This window comes from Carassius auratus, chromosome 32 (assembly GCF_003368295.1).
Source record: "Carassius auratus strain Wakin chromosome 32, ASM336829v1, whole genome shotgun sequence".
Classification (NCBI taxonomy): Eukaryota; Metazoa; Chordata; class Actinopteri; order Cypriniformes; family Cyprinidae; genus Carassius; species Carassius auratus.
The window spans coordinates 35338707-35360452 of NC_039274.1; the positions used below are offsets into that span (position 1 = coordinate 35338707).

The following is a 21746-nucleotide window of genomic DNA, read 5'->3' on the forward strand; positions in this document are numbered from 1 at the left end:
AAAAATTCTATACAGTCAAACCAAAATTTATTCAGACAACTTTTCTCAAATTTCTCAAATTATAACAGTTTATTTGCTATAGTTTAGAAAATGGTGATCAAATATGACAATAACTCAGAGTTAAACTGCATATTGATAACATCATATAACTTTGATAGAAAGTTATTTAATGATGTGCAATCATTCAAAAATTCTGACAACTGTTAGTATGAAAATATTTACACAACTATCTATACTTTGTTGACCAATTACCAAGCAATGGCATTTTTGTTTTGTTCCGTCTGTGGTGTAAAAAGGTTGCATTAGCAATTAAAGAAAAGAATACTTAAGCAAAACATGGTCAGTTCTAAGAGTCTGAATAATTTTTAGATTAGATTAGATTAGATTCAACTTTATTGTCACTGCACATGTAAGGTACAAGGCAAAGAAATGCAGTTAGCATCTAACCAGAAGTGCAATAAGCAGTAAGTACAGAATATACAAGGTCTACAATATGTACAATAACTACAGATAAGTATTATGGACATAATTTTACAGATTTTAAATACTATTAGCATGATATACAGATAGGTGTACTATGAACATACTGTACAGATGGATTATGTAAAAGTGTATGTAAGATATAGGCAGAACTATGTACATATGAACATAATTACACTATTGCAATAGACAGTAAAGTGCATAGAAAGTATTTAAGTGTGCAAATTGATTATTCAGTGTTCTTGGATGAACAGACAAGTGAAAGTTATAAAAAGTTACAGTTTTTTGCTTGTTGTAAATAAATAAATAAATCAGTCAGATGTAGTGTTGAAAGGGGGGGGGGGTCTGTGTGTGTGTGGTGTTGAGGGGTGTCAGAGGGCAGAGTTCAGCAAGGAGACAGCTTTAGTGAAAAAGCTGTTCCTGAATCTTGTGGTCCTTGTCCGGAGGCTCCTGAAGCGCCTCCCGGAGGGCAGGAGGTTAAACAGTCCATGGTCAGGGTGAGAGGAGTCCTTGAGAATGCTGCAAGCTCGTCGGAGACAGCGTTTCCCCTGGATGTCCTCAAGAGCAGGAAGTGGTGTCCCTGTGATGTGTTGGGCAGTTTTCACCACCCTCCGCAGTGCTTTGTGATCAGCCACTGAGCAGTTCCCATACCAGACTTGATGCAACTGGTCAGGATGCTCTCAATCGCACACAGGTAGAAGTTCACCATGATGGCTGAAGACAGCTGGTTCTTCTTCATTGTCCTGAGGAAGAAAAGGCGCTGGTAAGCCTTCTTGACCAGGCTGGAAGTGTTTGTGGTCCAGGACAGTTCCTCCGAGATGGTGGTTCCCAGGAACTTGAAGCTGGAGACACGTTCAACAACCATTCCGTTAATGTGGATGGGGTCATGCGTGCTTCCTTTCTTCTTCCTGGAGTCCACAATGAGCTCCTTAGTCTTATTGGTGTTAAGGAGCGGGTTATTGTCAGCGCACCATGTGGCCAGGTGCTGTACCTCTTCCCTGTAGGCAGTCTCATCGTTGTCTGTGATGAGGCCAATCACCGTGGTGTCGTCTGCATACTTAATGATGGAGTTGGATCCATGCACAGGCTTGCAGTCATGGGTGTAATGGGAGTAAAGGAATGGGCTCAGCACACAGCCCTGTGGTACGCCAGTGTTAAGTGTGATGGTGGTGGAGCAGGTGTGGCCTGACCTAACATGCTGAGGCCTGTTGGTCAGAAAGTCCACAATCCAGTTGCAGAGGGAGGTGTTAATGTCCAGATCTCCAAGTTTTGCGGTCAGCTTGGAGGGAATGACGGTGTTAAATACTGAACTGAAGTCAACAAACAACATCCTAACATACTTGTTGTTATGGTCCAGGTGTGTGTGTGCAGAGTACAGCACTGTGCATACTGCATCCTCTGTGCTCCTATTTCTGCAGTAGGCAAATTGGTGTGGGTCCAGTGTGGGTGGGAGACAGTCTTTGGGGTGTGCTAGGACCAGTCGCTCGAAACACTTCATAATGATGGGTGTGAGTGCTACGGGGGGATAGTCATTCAGGCACATTGTGGAGGAGTGTTTCGGTACTGGCACAATGGATGTGGACTTAAAACATTTTGGCACAGTTGCTTGAGTGAAGGACAGGTTGAAAATGTCTGTGAAGACCCCTGCAAGCTGCTCTGCACATGCCCTAAGCACACATCCAGGAATGCCATCCGGGCCAGCAGCCTTGCGTGCGCTGATCTGGCTCAATGCAGTGTGGACATCTGTGGAGTTGAGTTTGAGAGGTTGGTGGTCTGCTGAGTGTGGAATTTTGGTGGCTGTCTCCTTGCTGTCGCTGTTGAAGAGAGCATAATAGTCATTTAACTCATTAATGAAGGAGACGTCCGTGACCGTTGGAGTGGAGTTGCTTGACTTGTAGTCACTGATGATCTGGATGCCCTGCTACATGCGTCGGGGGTCAGAGTTGGAAAAGTGTTTCTCTACCTTCAGCTTGTAGCAGTACTTGGCCTTTTTGATGCCCCTTTTCTGGTTAGCCCTGGATTTACTGTAGGCCTGAGCGTCATCTGACCTGAAGGCAGTGCAGGCTTTCAGCAGAAGTCGCACCTCCTTGTTCATCCATGGCTTCTGATTAGAGTATGTTGTTATCTGTTTTTCTGTTGTAACGCTGTCAGTGGTGGTGTTGAGAAGCCATGGATGAACAAGGAGGTGCGACTTCTGCTGAAAGCCCGCACTGTGATCCAGTACAGAGGAGTTGAAGATATCAATGTCCGTGTGAGAGCCACAGGTAGTCTGAGAAGCAAACATACTCCAGTCAGTGTGTTGAAACCTATCTTGAAGTAAAGAGGTCCCAAATTTGTTTTTAAAATTTTACTGGTAGTCCACTGTATAAAGAATTTTTGTGTATAATATGTCAGTTTATTTTATTTAGCTGTACTCACTTACATAAGTGAACTAGTGCCCTGCACTCACTGGTGTCTGAATAATTTTTGGTTTGACTGTGGATTAATTCTGGTTAAAACTTCAAAGAAATTCAGTGAAGAGCCTTGAGTGGTTTTCTTGCTTTCATTTGGATTAACATTAAAGGGTTAGTTCACCCAAAAATGAAAATTATGTCATTATTGACTCACCGCCATGTCGTTCCAAACCCGTAAGACCGCCATTCATCTTCAGAACACAGTTTAAGATATTTTAGATTTAGTCCGAGAGCTTTCTGACCCTCCATTGAAAGTGTGTGTACAGTATAGTGTCCACGTCCAGAAAGGTAATAAAAACATCATCAAAGTAGTCCATGTGACATCAAAGGGTCAGTTGGAATTTTTTGAAGCATTGAAAATACATTTTGGTCCAAAAATATCTTCTCTTCCAGGTCTGTTGTGAGCGCATTCACGCACTGCAGTGTAGTGATGTCCGGTTCGTGAACGAATCATTCGATTTAACCAGTTCTTCTTGAACCAGTACACCAAATCGAACTGAATCGTTTGAAATGGGTTTTTTTTTTCTTCTTCTTCCCATAGCTAATACTCATGCATTTTACTTATAATTTATTTCCATTTTCTGTGTATTTCGTTTAATACTATTTTATTCTCTTATTTTTATATTCTTTTTTTTCTTAACCTGTTAATCCACAACCGGACGCCAGCATCCTGAAATCCCGAATTTCTTAGGCCTCTAAATTATTAATGTGACCAAAAATATATAGCCTAGGCTTCATGTGTCTTTTTATAAAGTGATTTTTATAAAGTAAACATAAGAATATTGTTAGTACGGTAATATACACATTTACTGGACTTAAGCAACTTATCTTAAAATCAACTGATCACTCATATAATGTGTTTTTTTTTTTTTACATGATAAAATACATCATATATGATACATAAGGCTTTTGAAGAATGTTTATTTGTACATCTCTCAGTCATCACTAAAATGCATTGCATCTTGTTTTGCCCTGAGTTGCAGAGCTTTAATAATAATAAAAAAAACTAGGCATTTTCATGTATATCATCTTACTAGACATATTACTGAGAGACTACAGGGAAACCTGCATTGTATATATTTAGTCACTGTTATAAAAGTCTCATTCATTACAAGCCATAAGAATGTCATCGTACTTTTGACCAGGAAATTACAACAGTTGCACCAAACTGCATATGTTTTGCTCAGTTTGGGTCTTTGAAAGTGATTCAACTTACTGTTATTATGTCAGGATTTACAATGAGCACAATCTCTTATTTTTGAGGCAAAACAATGCACTCTGGCTTGATATACATGGTAGTAAAGTCTGAATATTTTCTCTTATGTTTTTTTAAACGTTTGCATATCGGTACTCGGCAAACCTCGAACTTTTCACACACTCCAGTTCCATCAGTGTCTCCCCAAAATTGTATGATTGAGCTCTATGTCTCTCCGAGATGTCAATCTTAACTGACCAATAATATTGGGGAGCTCTTTCCTCCGATTCCTTATTGGACGACGTGAATTGAGTATGATTGGTCAGTGCAGCGCCGTCGGTGGTGTTGTGATATCGCGATATCTCAGGCGTATGTTCTCTCGCTGCAGCGCTGTAGCGGGCTGAGTGTGGGTGCTTGACTGCCAGTGGATCCATCGTTTCTCTCTTCTCTCTCTCTCAAGCGAAGTGCAACCTGATATATCAAGGCTGTTTACGTTGCCTTTTAACTTTTGAAGGGCCAGCGGAACAGCGCGCTTGAATGTTTCAAAGGTGAGTGAATGCTGCTTCTCTGCGTCCTGGCGAGTATGAATCCATTCGCTCATTCAGTTGCAGCGCTAACATGTCGACAGTGCAGTACCTTAGAGTCGAGCATCAAGACTGCTAGCAGCTAGTCTCAGTCATTCTTGTTCGTTTAACTCGAAACTGCTTGAAAATCAATAAACGTTGAACTCTGGTTCCCATAGCAACATGTTCCCATGCGCGTCCCTTTGACAGCATGTCTTCGCGACTGTCGGGAAGTTCCCAAACTAACCAGTGCTAGTGTGCAGCAAACCGAGTTAAAGCTCACTTGTGTGATGACTGCTCTGAAACATTGATAGAACAACAGAAACCTTTTCTCTCTGTGCACGGTCTGTCAGTGTTTGTGTTGTGTGAACGTGCGTGTGGTCGGACTCTCACGGATGATGTATCTCTGCAGGATTGCCTACTTTGGGCATAATGTGTTTTGTTTACACGATACTATTAGATGTATTGATTGGTACTTTTTTTGTTCGACTGTCTGCTTTTCACCGAGTTGCCAGCAGTAATGGACTGTTCGGAGATGTTATTGTCGCTTTTCTAAGCTGAAGTGGTTTCTTGGCTTAGAGCAGAGATTAGTTGTTGTTGAACACATAACGTTACCTCATAATAGAATTAAAAGTGTGTACTTTGTCATTTTGCTAATTAAAAAATTAGACTAGAGATAGTCAAAGCCTACTGGAAAATCTATTTGTGGTGGTCAGTTTTGATATTGTGTCTGGGTTTCTACAAATAAATCAATTAATGGAGGCTCTGTATATATGAGCAAGATCACACTCGTAGCTGTGTGATATAGCTGTATATCAGCACGGCTGTGATTTGGTCATAGGTACTCACAGTGTGCCGATATATAGCCATATCACACAGCTACGAGTGTAATACTGCATTTATACAACAGTTCGACAGCATGAGTGTAAATAAATTACTTAGTGTCTGTATGGGCCCAGCGAGGGAGAGGCTTTTTTTTTATCAAGGGGGTCTCTTGTTACCATCTAATGGCAGAACAATGTATCTAAAATCACCATCAAGAACATACGCGCACGCACACTGTTTCCCAATACTAAATACTAGTATTATTTATATAAAATATAATTTTTTGAATGATAATATTTAATAAACAACAATAACAGCCAACATAAAATAATTTTGACTGAATGCTTGGCAAATCAGTCAAAAGTACGAAGGCAAAACTCTAATATACAGCTTTAAGTTAAATATAATGGGATAAAATTTTGCCCTCAGCCAAAACTATTTGCTCTGGAACAAACAGTATATCAATATATAGTTTGCCCATTAGATTTACCCAAAGCAAATTATATCTCGTGTTTAACCAGATTTGTGGAACTATTTTCTTTTTTTTTGTTGTTGTTGTAGCTGTGCCAGCTGTGCTGTCTCCAGAAAGAAACAAATAGCTATTTTGTGCTGCTCATTATCAAGTTGAGATCTTCATCTCCATGGAGTCACCGCTCGAGTACCGAAGGATGAATATCTGACCGTTCAGGCCCAATAAGGCACGAGAAAGAACTCTGTTCAGTACTCATGCTCCTTGTGAGAAGCGGATTTATGTGTGCATGTATCAGTTGTTTGCACTTTCTCAGACAGTTTGCACATGCTAACATTTTTGCTGCAAATTGAACGCACACAAATGGTTTAAAATCACTTGTTTTTAAACTGCTGTGCTTACAAATGCATTCAAATGACAAGCTATTGTGACGGCGCAGCATGGGAATGTCATGTGAACATAACTGCAAATGAGAACATTGACCAAAATCTGTTGGGTTGACAGATTTCTACCGATTAATCATGTCTACCATTACAGCACCAACACTATTTTATTGTGAAATAAAACAAGTATTTAAAAAACCATCAAGATTTTATTTTGGCAGAAAACCACAGGGAGCCCTTATAGCTTTTGTTTTTTTTTGACGTATAAACACTTGGTTGGTAGCCACATGTTGCGTTCCCAAAATTACATTACAGGGCTCCAGAATGCAACCATTTTTTTCTGCTGGTGTGTCAACTTTTTGTGAGCGGTCGCACTGGCACGCCCATCTCATAAGCTCTGCCATTTCTGTTGCATTTGAGAAACATCAAATGGGAAACAAAACTAAACTAAACCGCTCTACGTTTCAGCTGCGCAGCAGCTGCGCACTGGTTATCAGCTCAGACCGTGATGCAAACAAACTTGTTTGAGCTCAGAACAGCTTCACTCGGCAGCTAGATTTGATTTCACGACACTGTTACTGCACAGATGCAACAGTGCTGCCAGAATTAGTGAGAATCATTCGAATTCTACACCGCGCTGACAGGAAACCAGAATTGTTAACACTAACTGTAACCATGCTGTTGTGGTAGAAATCGTCGAATGCATTACATCATTCATTTCAAGGTTTGTACAACCTTTTGAAAAAGAAATTCAAGCACTTTTCAAGCATTTCACACAACTATTTCCAGCACTTTAAAGCTCTAAGATGATCCAGTTTTAATTTATTTTTTAATGGGATGACCAAGATATACTTTGTGGTAAACAAACACTTATGTAAAATGTAAAAAAATACAATTATAAATCACAATTATAACAAGTAGACAGCAGCAGAGGAGCACTTGTTGGCGTATTAGTCATTCATTTCTAACTGCACTTATTAATGCAAAACAATAGTACTTTTATGATTAAATGATCTTTATTTTGAATACCCTCACACATCACCCCCAGTGCTACCAAATGTGCTCCTGGCTCCACCGTCTGTAGAACTGAGTGGCGCTGGTGCCACTGCTCTCAAATGTTAGTCTGGAGCCCTGCATTATAACGAACCAAATACAGAATCGATGCAAATAAATAACACTGAAACATGAACTGTGCGCACAAGTGTTGTGCTTCACTCTAAAACACATGGTGGATATATATATATATATTTATAATATATGCACCATGTGTATATTAATAATTACAGCCATGTCACAAATTATTTTTATTTGTATTTATCGTGCTGCCCTAATAGGGATAGAGAAGCGTTTCCTGACTTTGTTAATGTGTTTTCAAACCTGGTAACTATCTGCCTAGTCCTGTAAATGAGGCGAACAATTCTCAGTGGCTCTGTCACGTTCCACTGTCTCTGATCAGCTTTATCACATGCAGCACATTTGCACTCCAAAGAAATGAATTAAAACAATCTAATCCATTTTCTAACATAAGCGTAACAAGTTGGACTCCTCTGATAACAAATCACAGACTTCAATTTTCTTCAAAGACGTGACCCCTTACCTTACTTGTCTTTTTTTTTTTATCAACCCCTTATCACAAAATATTATTATGGGACCGCTTCAAACCCCATAGTTCAGTTTAATTTAGAGGTATATGATATTTCGTCACACTGTTTTTACATGAAGGGGCATGGGGGAATTCTGGTTGATTTTGGCCAAGGGGGAAATTTGGAGCACAAAAAAATGTACTAAGAAAGAGGACAAGTAAACTGGCAGGGACTCTGACTCTTTATGAGCCCTGGTTTTCAAAAGGCCGCTGAGAGCTTTTGTGGCTGCATTATTATGAGGGTGGAAGAAGACTTCAGCTGTTCATAAGCAGTATCGATAAAATGTAAACTATATTCAACCCTAATTGCAGAGAAAGCATTTAGACTACTGTTCACTACTATTATTAGTAGTACTCAGACGTGAAAAGCCACTATTCACCTGTTATAAAACTAGTAGTATGTTGATTTAATAAGGCTTTGTGTGTCATATTTGAGCTGATGGAGTCTGTTATAATGGATGGTTCACTGTGGTACTGTTGTAAACACATGGCCAAGGCCTCCTGCAGGGACTAATATCAGTCACTTGTGGGAAGTCGGTCCCATTTGGCCCTTGGCTGGACACTTCCTGAGCCCTTGGCTACAGGGGCCACTCGTAATTTGGATCACTCGGATGCTCTTGATGACTACAGAGCTGGCCAAGGAGCAGTGCCGGCGCAGGCCCTCTGCCAGCATCACTAACCCACCGCTGCCGCTCTCTCCCCCCACACAGGCAGGTTTAAAGGAAACTCAAGTGAAAGCTTGCTCTACTGAACTGGGACTGAAAACACTATGTATGTAAAGGGCGCTAATGGATTTCGGGCATCCGAGATCAATAAAACCAGGAGACAAAAAAGGTTTGTGGCTTTCTTGTAACCAATATTCTATCCATGTTGCTGGCTTTGAAATTGATGTTTTTTTTTTCAATTGAAGAATAGTAGGTTGTACTTCAGCAGTTTGCATGGTCTTAGGCTGATTTTTGCAAAGTCTCTCTGAAAGTTGGAGCCAGCCTGTGTATGTTGGGCACAGACTTTTTTTTTTTTTTTAGTTTGAGACTGAGTCGGAGGATATCATATCAAACATGTCTGATATTTTGAGCTATCAACATAAGCCTTTCAAGCTCTGCATGAGGGATGCCTTTTATGAAGCTGTTTTAGTGCAGCGATGTCTTTTTTTTTGTTTTTTTTTGTTTTGCCTTTCATGTCTGCTTTTTGCTTCTCTTTAAAATGCTGTACTCTGCAGACCATACATTTGTTGTTAGAATCTTGACTAAACTGTCACTCAAGTTTTAAGAATTAATTTTTTTAAAAATATTTTTTATTTCAAATGAACATGAGAGCCTGAACTCACAGAGGAACTGTAGACAGCTTGTCTGTTGTGCTACAGTACACAAGTAAGTGTCATGGTCCATGGGTGTTGGGGGGGCGGGGCGGTTATTTACCCTGGCAGTTGAGCCCCTTGCTGTGTCAATCAAGGTGCCTCCAACCCAGTGCAGTTCACAAACGCACACATTCATATTTCATTACTGTCTGACTATCCTAACCTCAACAGCCCTGTAACAAAGACCTTGGGCCCTGTCTACTCGGACATCAAGACATATTTTAATAACAATACAGCCGGTGTTGTTCTTTCTCTTATCTGTTGTTTTAGCTGCTGAACGAACAAAGCAAAGGAAGGGGTTGTCAGGAGGTCCAGTCTAGCAATTATTATTTGGCAAAGCAGCCACCAGCCAGACTTTATAAGTGTGTGCCAGCTTTGTGACATTCTCAGAGTTATGGTAGTGATCAGACTGCACACACTGGGTTCTGATGGAGGAGTTCTCGTTGGCCTGCTATGTTTCCTGCTGTCCAATAAGCTGTCAAGCTATTGACATGACTGTTGGACATGTCACACCCCACCTGCTCCGCTCCACCACCCAGCTGAGATCAGATGCAAGCGCCTGGACCCTTCCCAAGCTCTTGATTTTTCAGTCTCTTTAGTGCTCCAGTGAGTTTTCAGTAGCGCATGCCTGGTCGAGCTAGTCGAGGCATCGCTGATGGTTGAGTTGATCTATTAGTTAGTCACACACCTGCACAGACCTAAACTAAATTTGCTGTTTTGAAACCAAAATGTATCCCTTAAAGGATTCCTGAAGATCTTAAGAGGTTTCTTTTAGAAAAGCATTGTAATTTTTCCTCTAGTTTTCAAATTCTTGGCAGAGGCAAGCTGTCCTTAGACCTGGATATAAGGATATACTTTCATGCCATGTCACCTCTCGATAGGGCTGTGCAAAAAATCGAATGTGATTTTCATGCACATCTCATCAGTAAAGACGCTCCTTTAAAGGCGCAATATGTAATTTTTCTGCTTTAAAAATAGCAGAAATCACTATATGTATGTTATATATATTTTTAGTTGTGTACTTACATCATCCCGACAGTTTCCACGAACTTTCAAATCCGGAGAAAATTATAGTTTAATTAGAAGACACGGCACGTTTCTTTATTTCCTTTTGTCGCCCGTCTATGGCGTCATATAAACTTTGACCCCTCTAGTTTATCTAACTTCCTGCGGAACCACCAAATACAAAGGTGAACAGAAACAAAGACGAGACGAAGAAGAAAAAGTAGTAGCCTTGATTGAGACTATTATATTTTATATTTATATTGTTTATATTCGTATTTAAACCTCAAGCAATAACTTAGTTATGGATCATGATTATGCTTTGCCTGCACGTTCTGTGAAGCGCAAACGTACGGGTGAAATAAATGACCAGAGATGGTTTTGGGACGAGAATCAACAAGACACGGGTAAATATTGGAGTTGCATTTCCAAGATAGAGAGAGCTTCGTGACAAGCTGAAACTACAGAGAGATGCCGAACTCGCTTGCATTCTGATAAACAGGTATGCATCCATTTAGCTAACTTTATCTATCCGTATATTTTGTGAAACGACGATGTCTTGTGTAAAACGCAAACGGACTAGCTCTCATGTAAATCTACATTTGTTCTACATATAGCTGAAGTATGCTTTGAAGAGTGTGCTTTGAAGTAGCTTCAAATGCAGTTCTCTAACTTGTTCGATATCATAGTATAACGTAATTATAATTATTAACGAAAGGCGACCGTGTTTTTTAACATATATTACTACTAGCTAGATGGAATATTGACTTGATAGGGGTCTCATAATTCATATAGACGGTTTCATCGGGCGCACGCGCCTGGACCTAAGTTAACTTCCGGTCTGTGTTGTGTATATCGGTCTGGCTGCGGTGCCTTCTACAAATGCAGTTGTGGTTGTGCTGTGGGATGTGTTTCCCATACATTTATTTATTTTTGGAGACTCGCCACAATTTTAAAACTGATCTTTTTTCAAAAAGGCTTCATTGAGTAACGTTACGTACTGCACGTTAAATAATAATAATTCCTTACATTTATATGTTTAAATATAAAAGCGAGGCACAGGTGTTTTTATATCGCTGTATTTCTGAAGGAAGACTTGCATGTTATATGCCTGATAGCAGCGTATGAGCGTACCAGCTCTGCTTCATTTACAGCTGTTACTGGGGAAACCACTATTTCTCGCGCTTTATGTCTATGCTTTAAAACATCTCCTGTTGGCAAATAATGAATTTGCATTTTCATTAAGTCCGCCTGATCCACGCAGCAAACATTTTGTTTGTTATCAAAAAATATCTACTCTAGAGGGACTTGGCTATTGTTATTGATTCTATTTGGAAGTCTACCAGAAGTTAAGTTAGGTCCACAAAAGCGCTCATGCGCAGTAACGTTTGTTTATGTTGTTGCCGTTGAAACCGTCTATATCTCTCCGTTCGAAAAGACGTGATTGTCAAAATACTAAGTTAGAATGAGTGAGGAATGATAGGGAGCGACAGAGCGTGTGTTCCAATGAACAGCAACTCCCATGAGCCTTACGCTCTTTCCCGACGTCATCAAAGTACGTCTTATGTTATTATTTTGATTGAGTGACCCCTGGTGGCCAAAAATTCCATACTACACGTTTAATTAGAAGTATATCTCCAGCACATGTGTTCAGATAAGGGATGCCAGGTTTTCACATTAAATCCTGCCCTGTTGCTTCTCAAAAGTCCAAAACTAATCGCGATTCCAGGAGGTTCCCAGATAAAAATAAAAATTGCTTCCCGGGGTCAAAATATACGTTTTTTTTTTTTTTTTTGGCATGGTTGTCTTGGTAAAATACGCATTTTAGGGGCTAAATATCACGTTATTGGTATACAACCGCAGACTTGGCAACACTAGTTCAGGTGGAGCAGCAGTTACTACACAGAGCCGTAGTCTACCGACAACTAACACAAAATCGCTTTCAAAATCGACAAACAATTGCCACCGATTTTAAAATTGATTTTGTGTATATTGTCAGTGAATTACTGCTCTGTGTAGTAAATGCCAACCAGTGTTGCCAAGTCTGTGGTTGTTTTTCATGTCCGCGGGTCAAAGCGACAATACCAATAACATGATATTTAGACCCTAAAAGGCAAATTTTACCAAGGGAACCATGCCATAAAACTTATATTTTAACCCCCGGAAATCAATTTTTTTTTTATCTGGGAACCTCCTGGAAACCCGGTTGGGCTACTTTTGGACTAGTTTTGAGAAGCAACTGGGCAGGATTTGTTACAGGAGCGTCTTTACTGATGAGATGTGCATGAAAATCGCATTCGATTTTTTGCACAGCCCTACCTCTCGATAGTTTGCGACTGTGAAGAGAATAAGAGTGTGACCTTCTGTGAAAGACAACTCTAGAGCTTTTCCTTGATCTTCAGCAAATATTGTGCTGCTGATTATATTAACTTCTTAAAAAGTTAAGGCTTGTCACATGAGATCTTTGGTGTCTCATGACAAGCATGAATCCTTTGATTTCAGTTAATCCAAAATAAGGTTTGCAAATCTGTAAAGCAGTTTTGATGAGCTGGATTTGCTGTTGGCCTGTTTTGACTGAAAATGCCATCAAGGATACTTCCACCCATACACTGCTGTTGGGGCATTGTCAGTTCAATTTTGTTATTGCACTTTTCTGAATGCATGTTTTCTGAATGCAGCTTTAGAAAGAACAGTGCTTTAAACCCCCAGTGAAAACAGAAAGATAAACTGCCTTCAAGCCTATATCATCTAAGGAGAAAAAACACATCATGACTGGGAACCGATCCTCTGGTTGATACTTATTTGTCTTTTATAGTTTTAGCCATATCATTAACATACTTTTTCAACTTCCAGTTAAAAAATACTTCAGGAGAGCTTTGAAGTCTCAGTATTATTGAAGGGATGCAGAAAGTAAATGACGTAAAGCTCCACTCACTGTTTAGAACAAATTAATTTAATCAGTCAGTTAAAAGATTCTCAAACTTACAAGTAAGTTAGCCTCTTGAGTCAGACTCATTTACATGAACCTTCAGAGTTCACAATTAACTTTCTTATTGAACCCATCATTATTTTATTGTTTATTTTATAATCTTTGTGAACACTTTTCTTTGCAACTGAACCATCTATGACCAAACAATTTTGCAAATTTGCAACTTTACAAAAAATGGGCTCCAAAGTATGTTAAAGTCTACAACAACTGATAGTATTGTCCAAACATAATCTAAGATATTAGTGCATTAAATAGCCATGGTATCAGATTTACTGTAGCAGACTAAAGATATTGATCTCAAATATCTATTTGTCATTTAAAATGAATAGTCCCTCAGTGTCAGCAGTAAGAATTGTGATATGACTTAAGTCTTATGATTCAGGCTTCCTTGTTTCTAAACTTCTATTAATAAATTTTGGCAGTTAGGCTAAACACACACTTTTTTTTTTCCACGGGGGAAGTGAGGCTTTTAAACAGTACTTCAGAGGGGCTGTCTGAAAAATCCTTTCAAAGTGCGCAGTTCAGTCATCTGCACTTATTTGCCCATCTCTCTGCTTGCATTTTGAAGTGTCGTTTGTGCTGCTTTGGCTCGTTTGACTGATGGAGTGCTTTGAGGTCAAAATAACTATTTATCAGGCCTTCTTTAGTGAAACCTCTTGGAGAGTTCTTGAAGAGCACATTTGAAGCTATGATTAAATGGATCATAGCTTTAAAAAAAAAAAAGTCTTATTTTAACAAGATTGAATTTGTCTCTAAGATGGAACAGGCTACGTTTGATATAATTTTTATTTATTTATTATTATTATAATTTTTTTGACAGTAAAAAACGATCATTATAAAAAGAGACTCTGTCACTGTTATAATGACCCAAAATAATATTTGAGCCCACTTTCAAGACAAGGAACAGTTGAGTGTTATAAGAACTAAAATTCTTTTTAATTCTGTTCTATTTTTGGTTCATTTTAAGGAACTAAACTTAGTTTGGTTCTTTTAAAACTGTGTGAAATAGTTGAAAAAATCAAATACAGATTAATGTTTACCATTAACGTTATAAAACGTATTCAGTCCACAACAGAAAGTTATTTTCTTTGTCATAGTTCTTCCTTTGATTATAGGGATAGCTCACCCAAAAATGAAAATTAGATGTTGATATGCTTACCCCCAGGGCATCCAAGATGTAGGTGACTTTGTTTCTTCAGTAGAACACAAATTATGATTTTTAGCTTCAGTCGTTGCAGTCTCTCAGTCGTACAATGCATGGCTAGTGGTAACAGAATCTATAAGAATAAAAAAAACACAAACACAATAGAACTGTTAGATTTAAATCGGAACAGCCAGCTAAGGATCTAATGCAACAGTTTTGAACGAGCGCACCTTTTTTAACAACCCAAAAACAGACACCAGAGCCCTGCATTTCAGCCTGAGCCCAACAGCCCTGACTTTTCACGTCATAGTTCAGATGCGGACCGGGCCTCCCGCATGTTTAAGACTTCTCCTTACTTTTACATTTTAGACATCCGTCAATTAGTGATGAAAAAAAAAAATAGCTGCGCTGGTGGAAACAACATGAGACTGTGCTACCGCAACTGTCGAGCGATTCGACAGTTTTGTTTATTATCCCACAGCAGCAGTAAGATGTTTACCCCCAGGGCATCCAAGATGTAGGTGTCTTTGTTTCTTCAGTAGAACACAAATTATGATTTTTAGCTTCAGTCGTTGCAGTCTCTCAGTCGTACAATGCATGGCTAGTGGTAACAGAATCTATAAGAATAAAAAAAACACAAACACAATAGAACTGTTAGATTTAAATCGGCACAGCCAGCTAAGGATCTAATGCAACAGTTTTGAACGAGCGCACCTTTTTTAACAACCCAAAAACAGACACCAGAGCCCTGCATTTCAGCCTGAGCCCAACAGCCCTGACCTTTCACGTCATAGTTCAGATGCGGACCGGGCCTCCCGCATGTTTAAGACTTCTCGAGTGAGCTGTGAATGCACAAGACACAGGTTGAGCAATAGGACACGTTTTAAGTGCACATACTCTCTCTGGGGTGAGAGCAGCGTTTATCTGAGCATACGCATCAGGTTTTGTAACATAATGCGCTCTCGCTGCTGCTTCTGCACCCCATACACATACTGTAGACGCACTGCAGACAGAGTATGTGTGAACATTGGGCAATAAATATATTTCAACACCTGAGGCACCGCTACAATGAGTTCTATGACCAATGCATGGCAAAAAGAATAAAAATCCCTGGACACCTGTTTTATTTTATTTATTTATTTATTTATTTTTGCCATATGTCTAGGTATTTTGTTTGACATATGTTTCAAATTTATACTGAATGCATTTATGACTGTAAAGCATGCCTGTGTTTGTCAAAACCGTGATTAAAATCGAAATCGCAAAAGGTATCAAAACAAATCGTGATAGTTTTTTTTTTTTGTCCATATCGCACAGCCCTACACATTACTCGTGTATTTTCCGTACATTTGTAGTGTGAAAGGGGCTCAAGAAAGCCAAACTACAAGAGTTGGCCATCTGAGGGGCATGTGACCGCAATGGAGTATAGTCCATAAGACATTGAGCCATGAGATGTTAAGTTTAAAGCCCTTAAAATACTTATTAGGTTTTCTTTTCATTTCATGTATCTTTATATGTTTTAATTTTAAATTACAGCTCAGTGAAACACTTTAAACACCAACACTTTTTCATTAAGTTACCTTTCTTGTAGAATTGTGATTCAAATAAAGAACTTCATGGTGACCAGATTGTTACTTAATCATTTAGGCTACAAGTCAATATTGCCTATATGGAGAGTGATTTAAAAAAAGTTAACTTGTAAAACTGCGGTGTTAAATGCGATGCGGTTGAAAATTTGGGTGCACATAACTTTTATGCTGGTGCACCTAAGAAAAAAGTTAGGCAGACCAGTGCAACCAGTGCAAAAAGTTAGTCTAGATCCCTGGTAGTACAGACGTTCCTATCGTTGATAGCAGAGGAGCGGATCCAGCGAGAGCTTGATGGAGGCACGGAATGTAAAGTTTTTTACGAGTTGCAGCAGTAGAGCTGGCGCAACAGTAATGAAATGTGAATAACCTCGTCCACTTTAAAGCGATACTAAACTCCAGTGGAAACTCAAAAAGAGCAGAGTCGAGTCATGCCATACCGTACTAAGCTGTACCAAGCCGAGTAGTACCACGCAGTGGAAAAGAACCATAAAAAAGATACCAGCTGCGATGATGAATGAAAATGTTATTTTCTATATTTGAAGATTGCTTTCAAAAATAAGCCTGATGTCCATTTCTTTGGCAAGAAACAACGTTGTTGAGAAAACTGATGATTTTCACAAGGGAGTGTTTTCCAAGTAGACAGCCTTGAAATGAACCCTGCTGTGCATCCTGTCTTCAGATATTTTGCTCAGAAACACTCACATACACTGGTATGGAAAGCGTAAACCTTTCAAATACGTTTTTGCGCTCACTTTGAAGAGAAGCAACAGCTTGGATATCTGTTAATGTGGCGAGTGCCTTGAAATCCCTCTGACGGAAACATGTCGTTTCCACAGAAGGCAGGAAGTTAGATTCAGTTCCAGCGTTGTACATCAGAGAATGCTCTGAAATCTGGAAAAGCTCTCTCTGGACGCAGGATGATATGACTCATATTGGTGGATGTTTACTTTGCTCTGCTGTGTTTGTGCTCTTCCGTTAAGTGCACTTAAAGTCTAGCTGAGATTGGTCAGATTTAGGATAATTTTATGTTTGTTATATTGGAACTGTCTTTCTAATTTGCTTATTCCAGGTTCAGAGGTACTGAAGCACATTTTCACCTTAAAATGACCCACCTTGGTATTTGAGTCATACACTAAAATTCTGCACAGTATGGCGCTATACTGCAGGCACACACACGCTCTCAGAAACCTATTGCACCCAGTTAGTTGTCTCTCTCTCCCTGCAGGCCTGTGTGGAATATTCCAGCCTATGTGGGGGGTGGGGAGCCAGGCTCTCTCACTGGGGAACAGAGTTGTTCGCAAGCTCAGTAAGAGGATTTTTGTCCCTGTTGACTGCCATGATGCCAGGTAGGAAGCTCAGCAATAAGGGGGTGGGTATTTTTTATATTTAGGTTAAGAAGATGAGCATGGTGGAGGAGTCAAATCACTTCCTCAGATCACCATTTATTGTTGTTTAGCACATTTCTGCTCCAGAGACAAACCGAAAGAAGAAACCACATTCCGCTTTATGAATCCTCCTGAATGTTTTGCAGCATCTCTTATTAATATCAAGACTAATATTAACTTTAAGGAAGCCCCAGCCCCAGTGATAGTTCCAGATCAGTTGACCGCTCACAGTACCTGTGTTATTGTGTTCCAACGATTGCTGTTAATTTACAGTGTTTTTATGTCTTTAATGCCTTTGAAACATTTGAATTTGTGGAGTTTTGATGTAAAAAAAAAAAAAAAAAAAAGTCTTGAATATATCAATATTTTGTTGACTTTTTTTGGTCGATTTTGTTTGCAATCATCAGTTTATTTGATCAGTTTATTATTTGATAATTATAAATAGGTAATTTTTTGGCACCACATGTAGTTTTCCAGTCGAGTGGTTCATGAATTTATAGCTGTCATGGAGTTCCATTAATGATGGTGAAATGGCTTGCTATTATTGCAAATTACATATATATTATTGATTTTATATCTAAAATATTTAATGATGTTAGAAATATTAAAAATTTTATCTTTTATTTTTTAACTAACAGTTTCTAGTTTTTTTGCCTTAAATATTTTTGTAAAAATTATTGCGGGTGGTGTTATTTTTTTGGGAAAGTTTGATAAGATTGAAGTACGGTGCAGATTTAGCAGCTTGTATTTTATTCTTTTTTCCATTTGTGCTTGTGTTTCTGTCACAGTCACTCATTTTTGTCCTATGAGAACTTGCCATATGCTGCTGTCTGAATGCATACCAAAGGCTTTATATAGACCCACTCTCTGATGTGTCAGCACTGTTTAACTCTGTTTTGTCTGCTGGTTTCTCATCTCTAATTAATGTCACTAAGTAGTTCTGACTTGCTGTAATGGTTGTTTGAGCAAGCTCTGAAAACACTGGAAAAAGCTCGTAAAAGTGTTCCAAGCATGGCTAGGTGGTATGACGGTACATCGTTACCGCGCAATAAAATGCCTGTCATTACAGATTTTGCTGTATTGTGTGTTCTGCGGTATGCAAATATATCTGCATAACATAATACTACTTAAAAGTTCTTGGCATTCGTTTAGAACTGGCCCTTATTTCCACTGACCAGGAGCAGACCCCTCTACGTCACTAATGTGACCAGAATCGCTTATGTTTTGCGCAAGGAGAGCTTGGTTCTCTTCTGTCAACCATTGCTGAACTGACAAATTCAGTTGTTGTTAAAGGGTCAGTTCACCCAAAAATGAAAATTAGGCTATAAACCTTGAAGTCATCCTTATGTTTATAGACTGTTTCATCGGGCGCACGCGCCTGGACCTAAGTTAACTTCTGGTCTGTGTTGTGTATATCGGTCTGGCTGCGGTGCCATCTACAAACGTAGTTAAAGGCAAGGTGATGAGTAGACTGAAGTTGGGCTCAGGTGGTTGTGCTGCGGGATGTGTTTCCCATACATTTATTTATTTTTGGAGACTCGCCACAATTTTAAAACTGATCGATTTTCAAAAAGGCTTCATTAAATAAACATGAGTAACGTAACGTTACGTAACGTACTGCACGTTTAATAATAATAATTCCTTACATTTATGTTTAAATATCAAAACGAGGCACGGGTGTTTTTATATCGCTGTATTTCTGAAAGAAGACTTGCATGTTATGTGCCTGATAAAGCAGCGTGTGAGCATACCAGCTCTGCTTCGTTTACAGCTGTTACTGGGGAAACCTCTATTTCTTGCGCTTTATGTCTATGCTTTAAAACATCTCCTGCTGGCAAATAATGAATTAGCATTTCCATTAAGTCCGCCTGATCCACACAGAAAACACATTTTGTTGGTTATCAAAAAATATCTACTCTAGAGGGACTTGGCTGTTGTTATTGATTCTATTTGGAGTCTACCGGAAGTTAAGTTAGGTCCACAAAAACGCTCATGCGCATTAACGTTTGTTTGTTGATGCCGTTGAAACCGTCTATATGAAAAAATAAAAGTTTTTGATCTTTCATGCTGTTTGATGCAACATTTTTGTAAGAAAAATATCCATATTCAAAATGTAATAATCACTTTAATCTAGCTTGTGCCGGTGAGTCTGCCTTTGTTCACCACCCAGAGCCATGTGAGACACTTTGTAATGGTTTAGCTTTTTATTAAAATTCTCTTGAAATAATGCTGTGCAACACCTGTTGAGTGGCATCAAACCGCTTGAAAGACAATTTTTAAAATAACTCAGATTTGATCTGTAGGAAAGAAGAAAGTCATATACACCTATGATGACCCACAGGTTAAGTAACGTTTTTTGGGGCCGGTTCAGAACCAGGATCTGGGCACTGGATCTGGCACCAGCACTTGTGGAAAACCGGTACCAGAGAGCGCCTCTTTCAAACAGCATATGATGGTGTATTTGGGATGTGAATGATGTTTAATAAAGTTATTAAAGGGATAGTTGCATGCAAATTACAGCCTCAAAAAAGACTTGAGGCTGTAATTGGTGCCAAAAGTGCTTCAACAAAGTATAGAGCAAAAGTACCTGCATTGGGATGAAAGTTAATTCCTAAATGTCACCCTTTCATCTGCTCCATCTAAACCATCAGAAAATACTTTCTTTGTTCAATGTTTTTTTTGTCACTGTTAGATAAGCTGGGCTAATCAAGCTGTGGTGGTCCTCTGAGTCTGAACGCCTGTCTGTGAGCTCTTTCCTGATTCTGCTTCTGTTAAGAAACTCTGAGTTGTCATTTCATTTTCTTTTGGGTTCTAATGGCATTGTAGATTATATGAGGACTAGGAATGGTTTTAGTGACACATTCATCTCACCTTTGGGAATGATTTAAAATGATTTACATGTCCGTAGAAGGAAGAAGAAAATTTTAATAAAACCACAGTGAACCTATTATAAAATGTTACACTCAACATTGTGCGTTTTTGTCTCTGAATGTGAGTTCTTGCAGTATTAATGTGCAGTTATATTAAAAGTTGCCATAGGACTCCTCTTCCCACCTTTTCTTTTTTGCCTTTTGTTTAGTCTTAAAACGTGTTCTGTAATTTACAATATCATTAATAGGGCTGTCACTTTTAGTTTGAAAATCGATTGCACAATCGATCGGACAAACCAAAAAAAGTTTCGAAAATGAAAATAGGGAATCGATTTTAACCAAATATGTACACTGTTAATTTTTAAATAATTAAACAATTAAAAAATATAGATGTAACAAAACTCACAACCAAGCAGAAAAAGAACATAAAAAATTCCAAAAGTGCACTATGCGTTGCGAAAGCTAGACAGAAAATACCAGCAATTTTACACGGCTATAAGACCCAGTGACATCGAAAGGGACCTCTTATGCTGCGTTCACACACCAAATGTGCATAGAGCGTCTGGCACGAATAATTTCAATGATAAGTCAATTTAAAGGCGCGTTAATGTGCGTATTGAGGTCTCGCGGTGCTGTTGACGCGAATTCGCCTCATTCGCGCATCCAGTTCCAGCTCTCTGTTTATGTTCGTCCGTTATTTGACGTTGAAAAAGGAAACATCTTTTTTTAGTTACGAAAAATAGATTTTACAATCGATTCAATGAACACTTATGTCTTAAAAATCGAAAATGATTTTTTCACAAAATTGACCGCCCTAATCATTAATGACCAGTAAAAACTTTTATAATGTCACCAGTGTTGTTCCAGTTTGTAAAATGCGATGATTATATATAGGTTGATTCATTTAGGCACATGATAACCCTCCATTATTTCTAGATGGCCTACTCATTTTTCACTAAAATTAAAGGAGCTATGTGGAGGTTTTTACTTAAAAAAAAAAAATCTTTTAGATAGAGTTTTCATTTGTACATGTATGAGCCAACCATGATGTAAAAAAAAGAATGAGACCTCGACTGCCCACCACGGTTGCCTCTAACAGCCTGTAGGCTCAATTGTGTGTGGAGGAGTCGGGCCTGAATTTGCGCGAAAATTCACAAAATATGACGTCATTCGCGTTCTCGTCTACTTGGGCTTACAACCGTACGGCACGCCAGACATTATAGTAAGCAGCAGCAATAGTGTTTTCAAATGGACTCTGCGGATGGAAAGAAGTGACCAGCCTCCAGCACAATTCAGACACCCAAGGTCACTCCTCGGAAGTAAAAAAAAGAGCGTGCGCACTGAGAACGATCATGAGACTGGCTGCAGTTCCTCTAACGGCCACTGGTGTCAGTAAAGGT

The 21746-nt window shown here is 39.1% G+C and overlaps 1 protein-coding gene across 4 annotated transcripts in view; it reads left to right on the top strand.

Moving 5' to 3' along the window:
• The first annotated feature begins 3863 nt into the window (after positions 1–3863).
• Positions 3864–21746, top strand: part of LOC113052345 (D-glucuronyl C5-epimerase B-like) — a 49626-nt gene continuing 31743 nt past the window's right edge. The window contains exons 1-2 of one of the 4 annotated variants that reach the window (XM_026216804.1): positions 3864–4676; positions 17317–17437. The gene's annotated coding sequence lies outside the window, so the exon portion shown is untranslated. The remainder of the gene's footprint in view (positions 4677–17316; positions 17438–21746) is intronic. The other 3 variants (XM_026216803.1, XM_026216805.1, XM_026216802.1) reach the window with 3 other exon arrangements.